This window comes from Nelusetta ayraudi, unplaced genomic scaffold (genome assembly GCF_046127955.1).
Source record: "Nelusetta ayraudi isolate G7.1 ecotype Tasmania unplaced genomic scaffold, CSIRO-AGI_Nayr_v1 ptg000048l, whole genome shotgun sequence".
Classification (NCBI taxonomy): Eukaryota; Metazoa; Chordata; class Actinopteri; order Tetraodontiformes; family Monacanthidae; genus Nelusetta; species Nelusetta ayraudi.
Window position 1 is genome coordinate 14,354,330 of NW_027466098.1, and position 15,857 is coordinate 14,370,186.

General features: G+C 45.7%; 2 protein-coding genes across 3 annotated transcripts in view; one reads left to right on the plus strand and one right to left on the minus strand.

Moving 5' to 3' along the window:
- gemin4 (gem (nuclear organelle) associated protein 4) overlaps positions 1–15,857 on the plus strand; it is a 79,791-nt gene that overhangs the window by 56,211 nt on the left and 7,723 nt on the right. The window lies entirely within an intron of this gene.
- Positions 1–15,857, minus strand: part of slc8a2b (solute carrier family 8 member 2b) — an 88,461-nt gene that overhangs the window by 32,238 nt on the left and 40,366 nt on the right. For both annotated transcript variants that reach the window (XM_076036533.1, XM_076036532.1), the window contains exon 3: positions 3,333–3,392. The gene's annotated coding sequence lies outside the window, so the exon portion shown is untranslated. The remainder of the gene's footprint in view (positions 1–3,332; positions 3,393–15,857) is intronic.

Here is a 15,857-nt window from a genome sequence, read left to right on the forward strand (position 1 = left end):
GCGTCCACCAGGGACCATTTGGTAATTGGAAACCGAAGGGCGTGACTGCGTCACTTCGCTTTTCAACAATTTCTAATCTCGGCTCTTCCCTTGCCCGCCATTCGCTGTTGCTGTGGAGGTCATAAAAGTATTTAACTGCACAAAGGGTGATTTTTTTTTTTCTTCCTTGTTAGCGTTATCACCAACAATAAAATGTCGCCGAGCTTCGCCGGACCAATTTACAAATGAGAGCTGTGTTTGGAGCCTTCGGGCTCATTTGGGATTTTAATGAGGGGGCTATCAGTGCTTATGGATGCGAGAGGGACGGAGCTACAAGCGATCAGAGCGCTGGAACATACAACATACTAATGAGCTTATTAACAGGGCAAGACGGAGGACGTTTAAAATCTCCACTGGAATATCGGTTTATTCCAAAATTACTGAGAAAAATGAAGAAAAGTAAGTAAAGTGGGTAATTTTACGAAAAAAGCAAAATGGGACAAGTATCCGAGACAAAACTATCTAATCATACACTGAGTATGGTCAGTGGGTGAGGTGCACGCTTGGAATTAAAGCCGCGTTAAGACTGCCAGCCAGTCTTGCCATTTTGGCTGGCAGTCTTTTGATTTGATTTGAAATCAAAAAATCAAATCAAATCAAAAGCCTGCCAGTCAAAATCTGATTTTCAGCCCATCCAGATTGAAACCGGATGGCTCTTTTTTAGTCTGAACAAACTCATTGCGTCATCAGCCTGTGGAGAGATAGCTCCATTCAAGCCAAGCTCTAGGGTGTGTATCGCAACATGTCCATTTAGTTCTTAGTTTTGGTTCGTCTTAGTCTTAGTTTTAGTTTAGTCTGAACGCAGTCTAAGTGTCACATGCCCGGCAAGATCTATATCCTATTTTTAACTCTAAGACAGAAACAAATGTTTCATTTAGTCTTGGTTGTTTCCAAAGGAGCAACAACATCCTACTAACCTGTCTGTGAACACCCATTAGAGTATTTTACAAAATTCTCAGTGAGACGTTTTGTTTTTAGTCCCTTGCATCTATACAAGTGCGGCGTGAAACAGCGAGGCGATGAATAATTCACAGCAGCGTTCCACTGGAGGGAGGGCGACAGAGGCTCCGTGTTTAATTTCTCAATTTTTTAAAAACCAGATCTTGCTGACGGGACGGGGGGGAAAACGGTGTTAACGAAACAGAAAAACAAAAAATACTTTCAAGCGTGAAGCCGGCGGAGAGATGTTTCTATTTCATCGCATGCTCGTCAACTTCACCCCTTGATGCTTTCGCACCGAAGATTTGCATTAAGAAACTCGACGTAGCCGTTTGTGGATGGGAGGCTGAAAGTTTAGACATTTTAAATTAAAGTTGCCTGAATTTGCAAGACATTAATTTGATCAAACAACATGGACAAGATAGATAGATAGATCTGGATCTATCTCTGGATCATCTATTTCACACTTTCCTCTGCTTTTAATTCCAAATTTGTTTTCTCATTTGAGCCTCTCTCCTCTTTCACTCTTCAGTTCTGAAATCTGCCCAGAGACTCACCGCCAATGAGGCCGTACATGCGGCTGTACATGGGCGTACGTATGGGTGTGTGTGGCACCGTATTGGCTGGCCGTCTTGAGCAGCGCAGGAGTAAACAGCTCAGTAATAACCAACCAGGAAATGTCAGCATGATTTGTGTCAATGTATTCCAGTAAAGGTGCGCGCACACTGACACATGGCGCGTTGTGGCAGTGATGGATGTTAAGTGAAGGAAGTTCCTGCAGGGTGACGCTGTGCACTGGTCATATGTTACGCCCGTGTGTGTGTGTGTGTGTGTGTGTGTGCGCGCACATGTGTGCAAGTATATGGACCATGAGGGGATTCCGCTGAAAAACATGCCTTGCTGAGGTGAAGCTGTGCACGTGCGCACACATGTACACACACATGAACCGAGTGACCCCCCCAATGGTGCCATTAATCACCGCCTGGCTGGGTTGCCACGGGACACAACCCAGAATGCATTGCTTTTTCCCCAAACCCAACGGTCAATGGTCACATGTGGCACACACACACACACACACACACACACATACAGACATTCCAGCATCTGTGTGTGTGTGCAACAGTGTGAGATTCTTGACTATAATGTGTAAAAGGGTTACGTTGATTCAACTGGACTGGTTTTGCTGTATTGATCATACTATACACGTGTGAGTGTTTGTTTTGGTAAATGTCAATAACAGCGTGTGCAGTTTGATTCCAGGACGTTTCTCACTCACTCACTTTTGTGGTTGAAGATAAAAATTACAATTTAATTATCAGAGCAAACACATTGGTGTTAAATGAATCTGCAGCTGAGACAGTTATGAGACTCACCTGTTTCCCTCCAGGTGACGCAACATTTAGTCTCTTATCCTGCATCCCTCGCTACACTTCAAGCTATTTGATGTCGGCAGGGCGACTCGTCCCTGCATGGCGCAACATCTCTCCATGACAACACACATTTACAATTCTGTGAGTATATTAAAGGTGACCTGGGCTCACCTCCACCTTCCTAACACCTCCAGTCCCAGCACACACCTCGAGCCGGAAGTCTAATGAGGGTGACTCTGAGTGCAGGCTCAGGAGTGCCAGCACGCTATATATATAACCGCTCCTAAAGAGAAAAAAGATGTCTGTGTACCAATGCTGATGTTATTTAGAGTGTTTCTTAGCTGTCTAAAAATCCTATTTTTGCATGTTCTACTTCTCACCCCACACCAAGACAGAGGTGTCTGTAGACTGGGTAGAACAGAAATGAAAGCCTAAACCTGATGAAACACCTCTGATGGTGATCATTAATGACGGTGAATTCAATCAGATATTACTGTTTGCACATCCAGGGAAAGATTTCTCCTTATTCACAAATAAAAATGCAGTCAATTTGAATAATTTCTTTTGCTGCTGATGACCTTTTGCAAAGTGAATTTGTGGCCGGGTATCACAGAGCAATGGTAACACGGAGAAAAATTGTCGAAAGGTTAAAAAGGCCAAAATGAGTCCATTTGCAAAACAGGAAGAGAGTTGATCTGAGAAGCAAACTGCACTTTCTGTGAGGTACACAACAACCCAAAAAACTCTTGTGTGTCTGGAGCTGATCTATTGTAGCGTGTGTTGTAATGTACTACACATTTTACACATTTTACACTCTCTGTAAAAGCAGCTCTGCTGCTTGCAGCCACGCCCCCTCCTCTTGTTCTCCTCGGCGACGGCTTCTGGCCCACTTACAGATGATTCCCAAGAGGAGGCGGCGCGACCAAAAGACAGACAACAGGAAAAAGGGACTCACAAAAGCAAGAGAAGGAGAACAAGACTCACCACTAGTCTCAGATGCTCCTCTAACTCTTAATCCTCATAGAGCTCCGACTCATAGGCAGACTGCGGGCAGAAAGAGAGATTAACAGATGAGAGGCTTTTATTCATTTCTAAATTCCTGCTGTGGCTTTAAACATTTCACCGCTGAAACAGAGAGAACAACGGAGCCTCAGAGCATCTTGCGAGTCTGCGAAACTCCCACAGGTGCGCCCCAAACATCCGCCAAGGTGTGAGGCAGAAAGAGGGATACGAAAAATATAGGTCAGTGATCATATCTCATTTATGTCATCAGTTAATTAGGTGACAAATAATCCCCAGAGACGATAATGAGCACAATCCAAAGGCGTGTGTGTGTTTGTGTGTGCGCGTGGTGTTTTTTCCACCGGCGAGAGACGACGTGATGACAGATGGTGCGAGAGCCGCAGAAGAAATGGAGCGATGAAAGGCAGCAAAGTGAGACACGCCATGCTGCACTGATGTGTTGTGTCGGCTCGGGCTCCTTCGCCCAAACCTGTGATAAAACTCTCCTTTAGAAAGCCATTAGCGCCTCTTCGCTCCCGGCCTGGGGCGCGACTCAGCAGCTCGGAGTGGCACATGTCAAGGATGGGAGAAACCTTAGGAGGGTCGCAGGCGGGATGGAATTTGTCGTAATGTGCACGAGTCTGTGCCTGATTACCGTGAGAGGAATCGGGATGCCAGCGACTATTTGCAGAGATAAAAACCCTCCTTGGCAGGCTCCAGCGTGGCGACCTCCATTAACATCTGCAGAGACCCTCCCCCGCACTCCGTCAATAGCCTCTTATCGGCTGAGAGGAACGCTTGTCTGGAGATGAACATGGAGATGACCCGCCGCTCGGCAAGGTTAATTTGTCTGATGCGACAAAGTGCAGACACGCACACTCACATGCGTGCGCACGCACACGCAGACGCAGAGTAAAGACCACGACAAACACACATAAGAGCGGGGAGATTTGAGCAAACACAAACGTGAGGTTGTGGCGCGAGCTGGGTTTTGATCAAATATTGACGTGAGGGGCTCGATGGGCCGTGACTCAAAGACAAAGAGTCGAGGAGAGATTCCAAACATTTGCATCATGGATGAGAGGAGCGGCCGGAGAATCCCATGGACTTGAAGGAGGAATTCCAACCACTAGAGGAACCAAGTAGTCCAGAAGACTCAGTTTGACTCTGAGGTGATATTTTCTTCGACAAATCTGTCAAAACTGTCGGCACACTGATCTTTATCGACGGCGTTCGTATTTCAGCGAGGTCAAAATGTGGAAACGAAATGAGAGACTTTTTGTCCCTTTTAGCTGGTTCCATTAAAATGATTCAAACCGTAATTAAATCCCCACCCTACAACTCCCCTGACTCACCAGCCCACCCGTCCGCCTGCCTCAGACGTGGTTCCTTCTGCTGATGTAATCATCTCGGCTAAAGGTTGGCATCGCTTCTTTATTACGGGAGCATTCATCAAAAGTGCGAGCATTAAAGTTCACCGCAAAAAATAATCTCTGGCCCTGAGCCGCCTCGCTAATCATCGTGCCAACCCCCTCCTCACCCTCGGTCACGCTGCGATGCATCACTTTACCTCTCTGCATCGTGCCTCGCAAACATCTCACATCTCTGGAGGTCAACAACGGCACAGATCTTTGAGCTTCAAGCTTTGCAAATATGATTCTTAAAAAAAAAAAACTATTTGAGGAATCCCGTCAGATTTGTTGTGGTTGGGAAAAGCATCGTGATTTTTTGGAGGACGAGTTCAGAAAAAATATGTGTTTTCAACATTATTCCAACGTGCCAATTTAAATGCAGTTTTGTTGGAAGCATAATTAACGGTTAATAAGTGCATAGTTGTTATAATAGTGTATTATAATGGTGTTATTAACACTTATCTAGTATTATAAACACATAATGATAAAAATAAGTTACTAAATATTAACTAATACTTATTACAAAGACCTTAACATAAAGTGTTCCTAACATCTACAAAATCAGCAGTCAGTAGTTGATTTTAAACCTCCCTTCCAGTAGCTGCCATTGTAAATACAGTCAGCAACGTTGTCACTTTTATTACTCACCACGTTTCCCCCAAAGCCTTTTTAAAAGATACATATTGTCTGATGTGTGCGGACTCGCTGCCAAGACTGGGACGGGCTGGTGGTGTCACAGCTTCGGCACACACACGCAGCCGACTGAACATACAAACACAATCTCGTGCCTGTCAGCTGCGCTTAATGGAAACAGACCCTACATTAAAGAGACGTCACGTGACTTTATTACATCCCGCGCAGCCAGGACGGCCCCTTCGACCGGCTGACAGGCTCACTGTACGTTCTGACCAACAATGATAAGAAATGACACTGTTTTAGGTGAAAATGCCTGCGCGTTATTGGCCCGTGACTAGCCAGCTGTCTTAGCTTAGCATGGACGGAGAGGAAGACAAAGACAACCAACTGCTTCCAATCACGAAGAGAATTAGAGGAATTAAATTACAATTTGATGAATGCGTTGTCTCTTTTGGCAAAAGAAAATCCTGCATTAGCCCCCTGATGAGACAGTGAGTCGTATTACAGCTCGCTAACCGTCCAATCAGTGGAAGATAAGCGGTTCTATCACAGACGCTTTGTGCATGTTGGAGTTACTTGCACGTTGAGCTCAAATCGCCGCCCTCTGCAGCACGCTGCGATGCTGGGTTAGTCTGAAATCACCCATAAAAATGCTGTTTATACAGATTATTTTCATTTAGTGGTCAGCCAATGCAACTGAAGTGGTGAAGTGCTTCAGCAAGTGAATCCACTTCTGTGTCTACCGGTGCCCCAGCCGCGTGTATTTATAGATGTGGTAACGGCTAACTCAGTCAAAATAAGGCTGTGGGTTTCTTACTGATTTGACCAAATGTCTCTTGTTTCACAAATTGGACTTCTGAGTATGTAATAGTCATCAGTTATTCTTAATGAATGTCCCTTTTTTAAATTTACTTTTACTCAGAGTGAGGCTTTAGATGTTTCTGGATGAAAAATAAAAGCTAGATGGCTCAATTCAAGCATTTGTCGCAGGCACACAAAGTTCCCTCAGTGGAAGCCCAGGAAGCCTCTTAGGCTCAGATTGATTTGAAGAATATCAGGTCAGGGTACGAGGACGCAGCTCTGCAGACGAAGCGGGGCTCTTCACACTGCTATGAATGAATTCATCACATGCGCATAGAGGCAGCGCCGTCTTTGGATTAGATTGCATTTGTTATTTTCTGACAGCCCTGTCGCCTGGCTTTTTTTTTTTATGGATGCGCTGGCGACGCATCAGCGGCTGTGACCCTACACTGACCCTTGGGTGGTGAACGCTGGACGTAAAGTGGATGTGAACTGACTTGAATGGGTTCAGCGAGCGATAACGTTGAATTTATGTGCCATAAACTTGCAGAGCTTGTGACGCAAACACTCGAGGAAAGGACGTCCGCAACTGGGGAAAAAGCAGGAACGAAACAAACTGATCGGGACGGCATGAAGGCAGCGATGCTGCCAAACTGTTGAAAAGTCACGGCGAAAAGAGGAGCAACCAGCAGGCGAGTGAGTGAGTGAGTGTTGTTGGCTTTGTTGTCACCCAGGCTGTGGACACAGTATCTGAAGGAAAGCTGCTGCAGCTTGAAACAACAGACTCCCATTTGAAGGATCTGTCGTAACTGCCCACAGCTTGACTTGTGCTCGGCAGGAGGGGGAACAAAACACGTGGCAAGAAGAAAAAGGTATTAAGGCAAAACTAACAGAGCGCGACAGCGCTGATGAAACCAGATCCTTGTCCGGAGTTTTGCAGTTATTGAGACGATTTAATCTTCAGCCTCTTGAGCTTTCAGGTGACCACTGAAGTAATCTAGACGCATGGCTGCCCCCGCAAAACATCGAGCCGGTCCGTCGGGTGGCAAAGCATCGCAGAGGAATTGATAGTGTGGACGGAGGATCAGTAAAGTTATTAGGTTTCGACACAGACGGCACCCTGGAGTTTCACCGCAATCCATTCATTGATGGCAGGGAAACTACCGATCATCCGCCACGAACTGCCACCGCCGCTGCAGGTGCGTGTGGCCAGAAGTTAACAGAAATAAACTTCACTATTACTGCTGGATAAAAGTGTTTCAGGCAGAGTTGAGCCAGGCTACCACTGCGCTTCAGTCTGACCCAGAAAACAGAGCTGAACACTGTCACGCTGTTTGTTCTAATCGCTGAAAGAACAGGCTCTCCTGCTGGGAGCTGTCAAATCAACCGACCGCCGTCATACTCAGCTGGTGGGACTCCCACAAAGCATTTCCCCATTCAGGAAAACTTCTAAATAGCAATACAACTCATCACTCGGACGAAGTGAAAATCATAATTTATTATAACCGCGGTGTTATTTTTTAGAAGCATGTTTATCTGCAGGGAGCCGTTCCTCTCCCTCAGTCTGTCTCGTCTTCTCAGGATTGTGCTGCGCTCAGGACGTTCCGAAGGCCTCGACCTCCTGATGTGAAGCTGGCAGCCCATGAAAGCAACGCCGCTGTGTCCCCGTCATCTCAGCCAGCCTCGCCTCGCCTCAGCTCTGTCTGTCATGCGTGTGCGTGCGCGTCTGTGTGCGTGTGTACATGGACGTGCACATCACTGAGGCGACAAGCAGACAGGATGAAAACTGCGCCGCCGCTGCGGTGTGGAGGTGTGCAGAGACGTGGGCGAGCTCATTTGCACAGAGCCGAGTTGAGAGCGTCGGGAAATTAGTTTTTTAGGGCGTTTGCCGCGGCACTCCAGACACTCAGCATTCACCGCTCTGCACCGCTCGCACTCTATAAACTTCATTCCTGCAGAAACCAAATATCATCCCCAGTGGCACGGCTAGCAATTTTGGGCCCTATGACTATTAATAACGGCGCCCTCTGGGGGCCCCACACGACTGCAGGGCCCACAGAATTGTCCATGTTTCCAGCCAAGATTATCCCTATTGTCACAGCGCTTTAATGCACAGGCTAAGTGAGCTATTTGATACAGTTTGGTAATTCTTCGTCTTGTTGCCTCTGTTTTCCTCTTATGCTTAGTTGTACTTCAGAAACCCAGTGGAAGAACTGGGCCAGTTCGAAAACAGAGGAAAAACAGCATTTTGCTTAACTCTGCTATTTTTATACTCAAGTGCAGTTCCCTCTTTTCTGATCTGGCATCAGCTGTGACGTGATATGAGAAAAAACACAAACCCTTGAACAAACAAGTGGACTCACTCTTTGTGTAAATAAAGACGCGCATTGTTCAAAAACATAGTCAAAAACATTAAAAATACTTAATTTGGGTTATTTTACCATGATAAACTCACACATGTAGTTTGCAGTTTGTGCCACTAGATCCCTTTAAAAAACTGCACACTGTGGCCTTTGAAGAAATTAATTAGCCTCACCAGTGTGTCCATAACGACAGCAACACTCAGCCATTTATGTCAACTGCTGTTGCAATCAACACATTCGAGATGTTTTAGTGCAAAACTCCCCAAATTTAGTCGAGGCAACGTCGTATGTCCACTGTAACAGAAAATCCAGCTGGATGGACGATCATTAGCGCCTCTGCAGAACTGTGATTTCTGCTGCATTACTGCATGTCTGCTGTGCATGTGCCACCTGATCATCTAGAACTTCTCAAACAATTTGTTTGACTTCTTAAAGGATCAGAAACCTTTTTTCTCATCCCGACAGACATCTTACCCTGCGACTGCGAGAGAAAAACCGATGAAAAAACAGCAGCTTTTTTACAGCATTTTATTGCAGGTCTCTTTACCGGGACACGGCTCTGCACCGCCGGTTAGCCGTGGCCACTCAGGCTGAAGTGCCAGAGGCAAATGCCACGCCACCTTGGATTTACTCAGGGCACGATGATTGTGTAAACAACATCAGAGCCTCTCCTGTTCCAGAAATAAAAGGGGCGAATTATCCGCAACGCACCCGGCGCTGCGCTGTCAGATTAGTCGATCCGAACACTCGGCCTTTGTTTTCTATCCCGCCTCCTCCAAATCGCGCTGAATTCCAATCAGCCTCTTTTATCCCTGCGCCTCCTAATTGGGATGAGCTCATGTGTCCGTGGGACATTGAGTCTCGAGCGTGTTCTCGTCCCCCTGCGCCTCCCAATTCGCTCCAGTCGTGTGATTTTGGCCTAGTCTTGCTCTTCCCATTCTCCTCTTATTACTTTCTATTTGTTGGCGGGTTGCGCTGACCTTCATCTCTGTGTATTTATCATTCCAGCTGACGAATCAGCCTCTTGTCCTCTCTCATCTGTTTTCCTGGCAATCTTTCCAGGGGCCTCCTTATTTGTTTATTATTATCTGACACTGTTCCAATTTGGTCACGTCAGTGATGCGCCTGTGTGTGTGTGTGTGTGTATGTGTGTGTGTGTGTGCGTGTATGTGCGCGCGCCTGCACACTCTGCCCAAGTCGTCACATGCGTTGCACCAGATTCCTTCCAGTCAACACCGCTATAAAACCCCTATAAAACTCATTGTTATGGCATATCTAGTTACTTTTAGCCTGTGGTGATGATGTGCAGAAGCTCAATCGCGATGCAAAAAGTGAAAGCAGCTCTCAAAGTCAGGCCTCCTCAACAATGGAATAAATTCAAGACCGCAGCGAGAAAAAAAACACGAAACAAAATGTAACTGGCAGCTTGGTGACCCGACACAAGTAGACATCAGCAACATTTTAAAGGCGGTTTCCCAACAACTTTCAGCAAGTCACTGATTAAATAGCTTCCCAAGACCTCGCAGTTGTCACTGATGGTAAAGCTCCACTTGGAAGACGGAATAATGATGATGATGCACAGATGTTCACTGTAAATGGTAAATGGTCTGCACTTATATAGCGCTTTCCAGCACCTTCACGGTACCCCAAAGCACTTTGCAATGGCCTCTCATTCACCGACTCACACACTCATACACCAGTGGGTGGCTGCTGCCATGCAAGGTGCTGCCAGCCCCACTGGGAGCAATTTAGGGTTCAGGGTCTTGTCCAAGGACACTTCAACATGCGGACCGATGGAGCCGGGATTTGAACCGCCAACCCTTCAGTTATCAATTTATGACCCACTCTACCAACTGAGCTGCCCTGTTGCCACTTCCAACCTTCAGCATGCAACGTCTTTCCAATTACATGCATAGAGTTTAGAGTTCAAATGCCATTATTCTATTTTCGATGTAATATTCCCCTGGCACTGTTTCATAGTCTATTGCATGACATTAACCCTTTGAACTGGTACTTATGGTGTGTAATGACTTATGCAGAGGAGATATGAATGAACAGAACCAGCTGCAGTTTAAGTGTCGCGCACAGGACCACGTACGAGTTAGAACGAAAGTGCGAAAATGGCTCTAGTCTCTTGGGTGGGTCCACGACTCAGCGTTGTGAAAGGACGTAACAGCAGCCGAGGCGGTTGCAGCAGCAGATGTCGCCTCTATTTCAATCCTCAATTACAGCAACAGCCAAATCGGAGTCGGGGTTTGAGGAAATTAGGATGGCAGCTTGAAATGATCTGCTCAGCCTTAATCTATGTACACATTAATCAAACAGCTCCCGCCCACAACAGATTATTTTCTCAATATTTGAGACCCATAATGCACTTTTACACTCCATCATACATATATAAACAGAGACTGGTTCTGTGCCTTTCTGTTTGTTGTTTGTTTTTTTATTGGTTCTTTATCTGTTTGCTTTAGCAACATCGCGACGCGCTTAAAATCTTAGAGGGTGCAGTTAGAAACTACACGACAGAACGGAAGAAAAGTCAGCAGATCTCTACACTCAGCAGCCCGCTGTGATATCATCTGACAGCTCTGAAAGGGGCTTTGAGGTCCCTGTTTGCATTCAGTGATTCAAAGAAGGAGAGGGGGGAAAAAAATGAAAGAATAAAGTGTTTGTGCCTCCTGTCTGTCTTCCCCTCATTGCTCCACTGAAAATACACACACACACATACACACACACACACGCACAAGATAAAATTTACAAACAAAAGACTTCCATTTCACATGGAGGACCCAGAGTAGCAGAAGAGGTGACAGATTTGTGTGGGAGACGACGTAGCGGGTGTAAATAATTCAAAAGTGTGTGTGTGTGTGTGTGTGTGTGTGTGTGTGTGTGTGTGTGTGTGTGTGTGTGGCTATGTGGTTTAGCCGGACCAGCTCGTACATATGAAAATGGAAAATAAGTTTCCAACAGAACCAGCGTTAGTCTTAATTTCCAGAACACATACAAAAGTGTAAAGACACAACAGCTGAGGCCAAAACCGTCACGACTCAACAGAACACACTGACTGGCCATGAGGCCCAGCGTTTCGGCTCACGCTATAAATGAGCAGCGGGTTTAATAATGGATCGTGTAATGAAAAAGAGCACAGGGCTGAGCCTGTGAGACACGGCTCCTTCAGTGGACTCAAAGCTAGCGCTAAATAATTCAGCAGAGCTCTCAGCTGAAAAGGCTCCCAGTCAGATCTCCGTAAGGAGTCCAGGAATAGACTAATGCCTCCTTGTTGTTCTTTTCATTCTTTGTCATGTTATACATTTGTTTAAGTGCCGTAATCATTTACTGGAATCCAGGATCTAAACAGGCCAAGTCCTCGCTGAACGCTGACGACTGTAGATGTTTCAGTTGCAGTCATAGAAGGAGACGTCGTCGTAGTCACAGTAACACGTCCATATCAAAGTATGAAGAAACAACAAACAAGAATCCGTTGCCTAATTTGTTTTGTAAAGCTTTAAAATAGGATGAGAGTACCAGCACGGTAAGTGAAAAACTTTATGATTTGATTTTTATTAAGATTAGTAATTGCTAATGTCTCCAGTGACACAGATTTACATCACATGACACTTGGATGAATTTAAAACTTCAAAGTTCATTTTTTACCAACATATTTGTCCTATTAGAGATCATCTCACAATTCTGGAAATCAGCTCTTTGTGATGTCACATAGGGCACGGGTACACTGACACACACCTTCCCCAGCTGGGTGTACGAACCACCATCACTTCTCTGTGTTCTTCCAAACATGTGGAATGTCCCACAAAGCGTCAGTTTTAGCAGGGAGCTTGAGCCGAGTGCTGGTGGCAGTAAACAGAGGGCTAAGTAGGCAGTTTACTGAAACCATTCTAATTGGGTGTGTCAGCTTCAACAGAGTTCACAGAGTCTCCAGACTGTTTCCAATCGGTGTCTGTCACACTGGAGCTTCTTTAACTTTAATTACGATGACACAGTTACAAAACTAGCCTTGTATGTCCGTGATTGTGCATTCATTTCACAACTAACATAAGATCACCAGCTGCAGTCCAGCACTGGTTCGGCTCCTCTCCGCTCTGAGTTGCTGCCTGTGGTCGTGACTGAGGAACCGAGACGTCTCACCAAGAGACTCTGACTGACACTGACGACACGGAGGCTGAAGGCTCGGCGCTGCACCTTTCGACACTTCTCTTCCTTAACTGACTCCGTCTGGCCGCTACAACAGTTTGACCTGCTGTGACACGACTCCGGGGTCCCTGTCTCACATCCAAGTTAGAAAAAACACTTTCACTTTGAGCAGACGGAAGAGGAGCAGAGGCACCATCGCAGCCTTCTGCTGAAAACAGTGGACACTTCGCACAGAGTGTGAATTTGTTGCCGCCTGATTTCTAAAGAAACCACTGACGTCGGCCGCCAACATGGGATTAAAGATACAAAGAAAAAAAAAAGCTTTGTTGGAAATTTCTTTTAGCATCCGACGTCGGCAGCCTGGCGTTCGGTGTCACTCGGCGTGAATTTCACGGGTAAAAATATCACCGCGTATGTGAACAAAAGCAGAGAATGATGAAAGAGGAATTAGAAGCTGTTAAGAAAACTGACAATCATGAAGCTGCGCTTGAAAAAATACAAAAAGAATGCGGGTTCATCTCCTTTTCGGGATGAAAAAGAATTCAATGTAAAGATTTATTTTTAGAGGAATGAGATAAAACTGAGAAATCGTAGGCAAAGAGGGATTTCAGCAGCCTCCGAGTCGGTGGACACTTGAACAACATGGGGCCAATCAGCACCAGGACCTCATGCTGGTCCTGAATATAGTTTTAAATTTTGACGGTCTGCATCCTGACCATATGCCTCAGTTACAGCACCTCAGACATTATGTTGGTTTCTTAAAATCTCTCTCAATCGACACAAAAATGATGTTCTAGCATAAAATTTAATATCTTTAACTCCATATGGACCATATTAAAAAAGAATCTTGCAGATGATCCATACAAGCAGGGAAAAAGACTGAAATCAACCCGGAAAAAATTACTAAATCAGAAGTTAATCAGCCTCATTTTGTACTTGGATTAGAGAGCAACAAAAAAGCTCCCAGAAACCTGATCCTTTAATCCTGTTGAAAAACTCTGGCAAACGCTCCCCTCGTGCTCCACAGAAGTGTGTTTAGTCTGCTGATTTATGCAGATCTGAGATCAGCGTCTTCGGGGTGTTGCGGAAGTTACGAGGCTGATTGTAACGATGCAGCTTCGCAGGTGGTGCATGCTAATAACGCAGTACTTCCTCCAATGTGGTCTATTTAATTCTAGCCCATGCAAACAAGTTCAAACATTCTCATCAGCATCCTGCTGAGTTCTAAGAGGTTAACGTGAGCGAGATTATGATCAAATCACAGGGCGAAACCCCCCCAGTGAGCAGCGGAGGGGACAAACACCAGGGCAACAACACACACCACACACACGTGCGTGCACAGAGGCCATGTTTCATAAGGGGAGGTCAACAGTTGCCCAAGGTCTCCCTACAAGTTGTTTTGTAAAAACTTTGAAGATTAGAATTGAATAAAAGTTGCACCGTAAATCTGCCTCTGAAAACAGCATTTTGTGCAACATCTACAGTTGCTGCACAGGAAAAACCAAACAGACCTCCTCTCATTTACACTGCAAATAAATAAGATTAATATTTTTAATGAGCATTTTCAATTGCTGAGATATGTTTTGAATATTTTGATATTGTGTGCAAAATTATGAACAACATTCCCCTTTGCAGGCTCCTGATTATTCACAATGAGATGCGAGTCGGAGAGATTCCTCTTCAGACGTCAGAGAAAATAATCTTGAGTAGCTCTGGGCCAGCAGCGGTGGCAGAAATGTATTCCCACAAATAAAAGTCAGCAGAAATCTAATTATGTCCCGCTTATTTTCCAAACCACTTGCATTAAGACCAAAACCCTGCGAGAGAACATTCAGCGTTTGTTGCTTCTCACTCTGTTCAGTGTCAGTGTTCTTTCTTTTTAATAAAAAAAATCAATTCAAAAAGGATTTTTTGTTGGTTTTGTTTAAATGGTTTCAAATCTTTGCTCATCAGTCAAGCTTTTGCTGCCGCCATTGTCGATATTTACTGAGACTTTGAGCTTTCCAGCAGTGACAAAGCTCACAAAAACCAAACAAAAAGTTGGGATTTTGCTCTTTTGGGTCAAATCCATCCGGCTTTGGAGGAAAGTAAAACCAGGTCAGAGTGGGAGGCACATGGAGAAAAACGCTGATAAAACACATTTAGTCAATGTGCCATGACTGACAACAGGTAACCTGCCTGCGTGACGGCACCTCAAATATATTCATGCCATCACTTCCCTTCCACATGCTTGCAGAGCGGCGGCAGGGGTTCACACTTGGCCACACATCCCTGATAACACAGAGGAACATAACGCTCCAGAGAATTAATTCCAATAAGCCGTCCTCTCAAAGCCTCATATGCACGCACTCCATCATGAATCACAGGCTGCAAAAAAAACACGGATTACGGCGACACGGCTCGGCGGAGGCCATTTACTCTACATGGGGTGTAATCTGCAGGGGTGCGGAGGTGCGACAGCCGTCCATCCAGACAACAGGCGAGGGAGAAGGAGAACGACGACACCGGCGGATGGGGGTGGATGGGTTTGGGGGGGGGGGGAGCAATTTGTTCCGAGGAATATCCTGGGGTGCGATAAGATGCCGATCTGCATCTCATCCGCCGCGGCGAACACACAGCAATAGATGAGAGAGGCTTTAATCTAACCGTCACTGTCTCACAACAGCGCCCACGTGCAAATCGAACAGCCTTCGTCCCCCGTCAGAGGTGCGAGCGCCAGGGCGGAGGATCCATGCGGGTTACAGCCCACCACGGTTTCACAGCTTCCTGGATAAAGAGCAGCACTGACAGAAAACTATGGAGCGTCAGAGAGACCCAAGGTTATTTCATAACTCACGCTGCTTTTTGTCAACATCTTCTGATCGATGTCCATTTAACATGCTGACATGGAACTGTGTCAATGGCTTCACAATAAGTGATGGCTGCAGCCATTTGCGTCGCCGCCAAGATCAGAGGTGGAGCTGAACTGACAGTTGACATAAAAATTGACCTTTAACCCATTTATTACTCAGCCCAATGGGAATCAAAGGCTGTTAAAACATGTTTTAATCCAAACAACCAGTGGAAAACTAACCTGGTCAAAGACTTCAACATAATAGACAACTGATTGAAAGACATTCTGCCAGACGATACGAACTGACAAC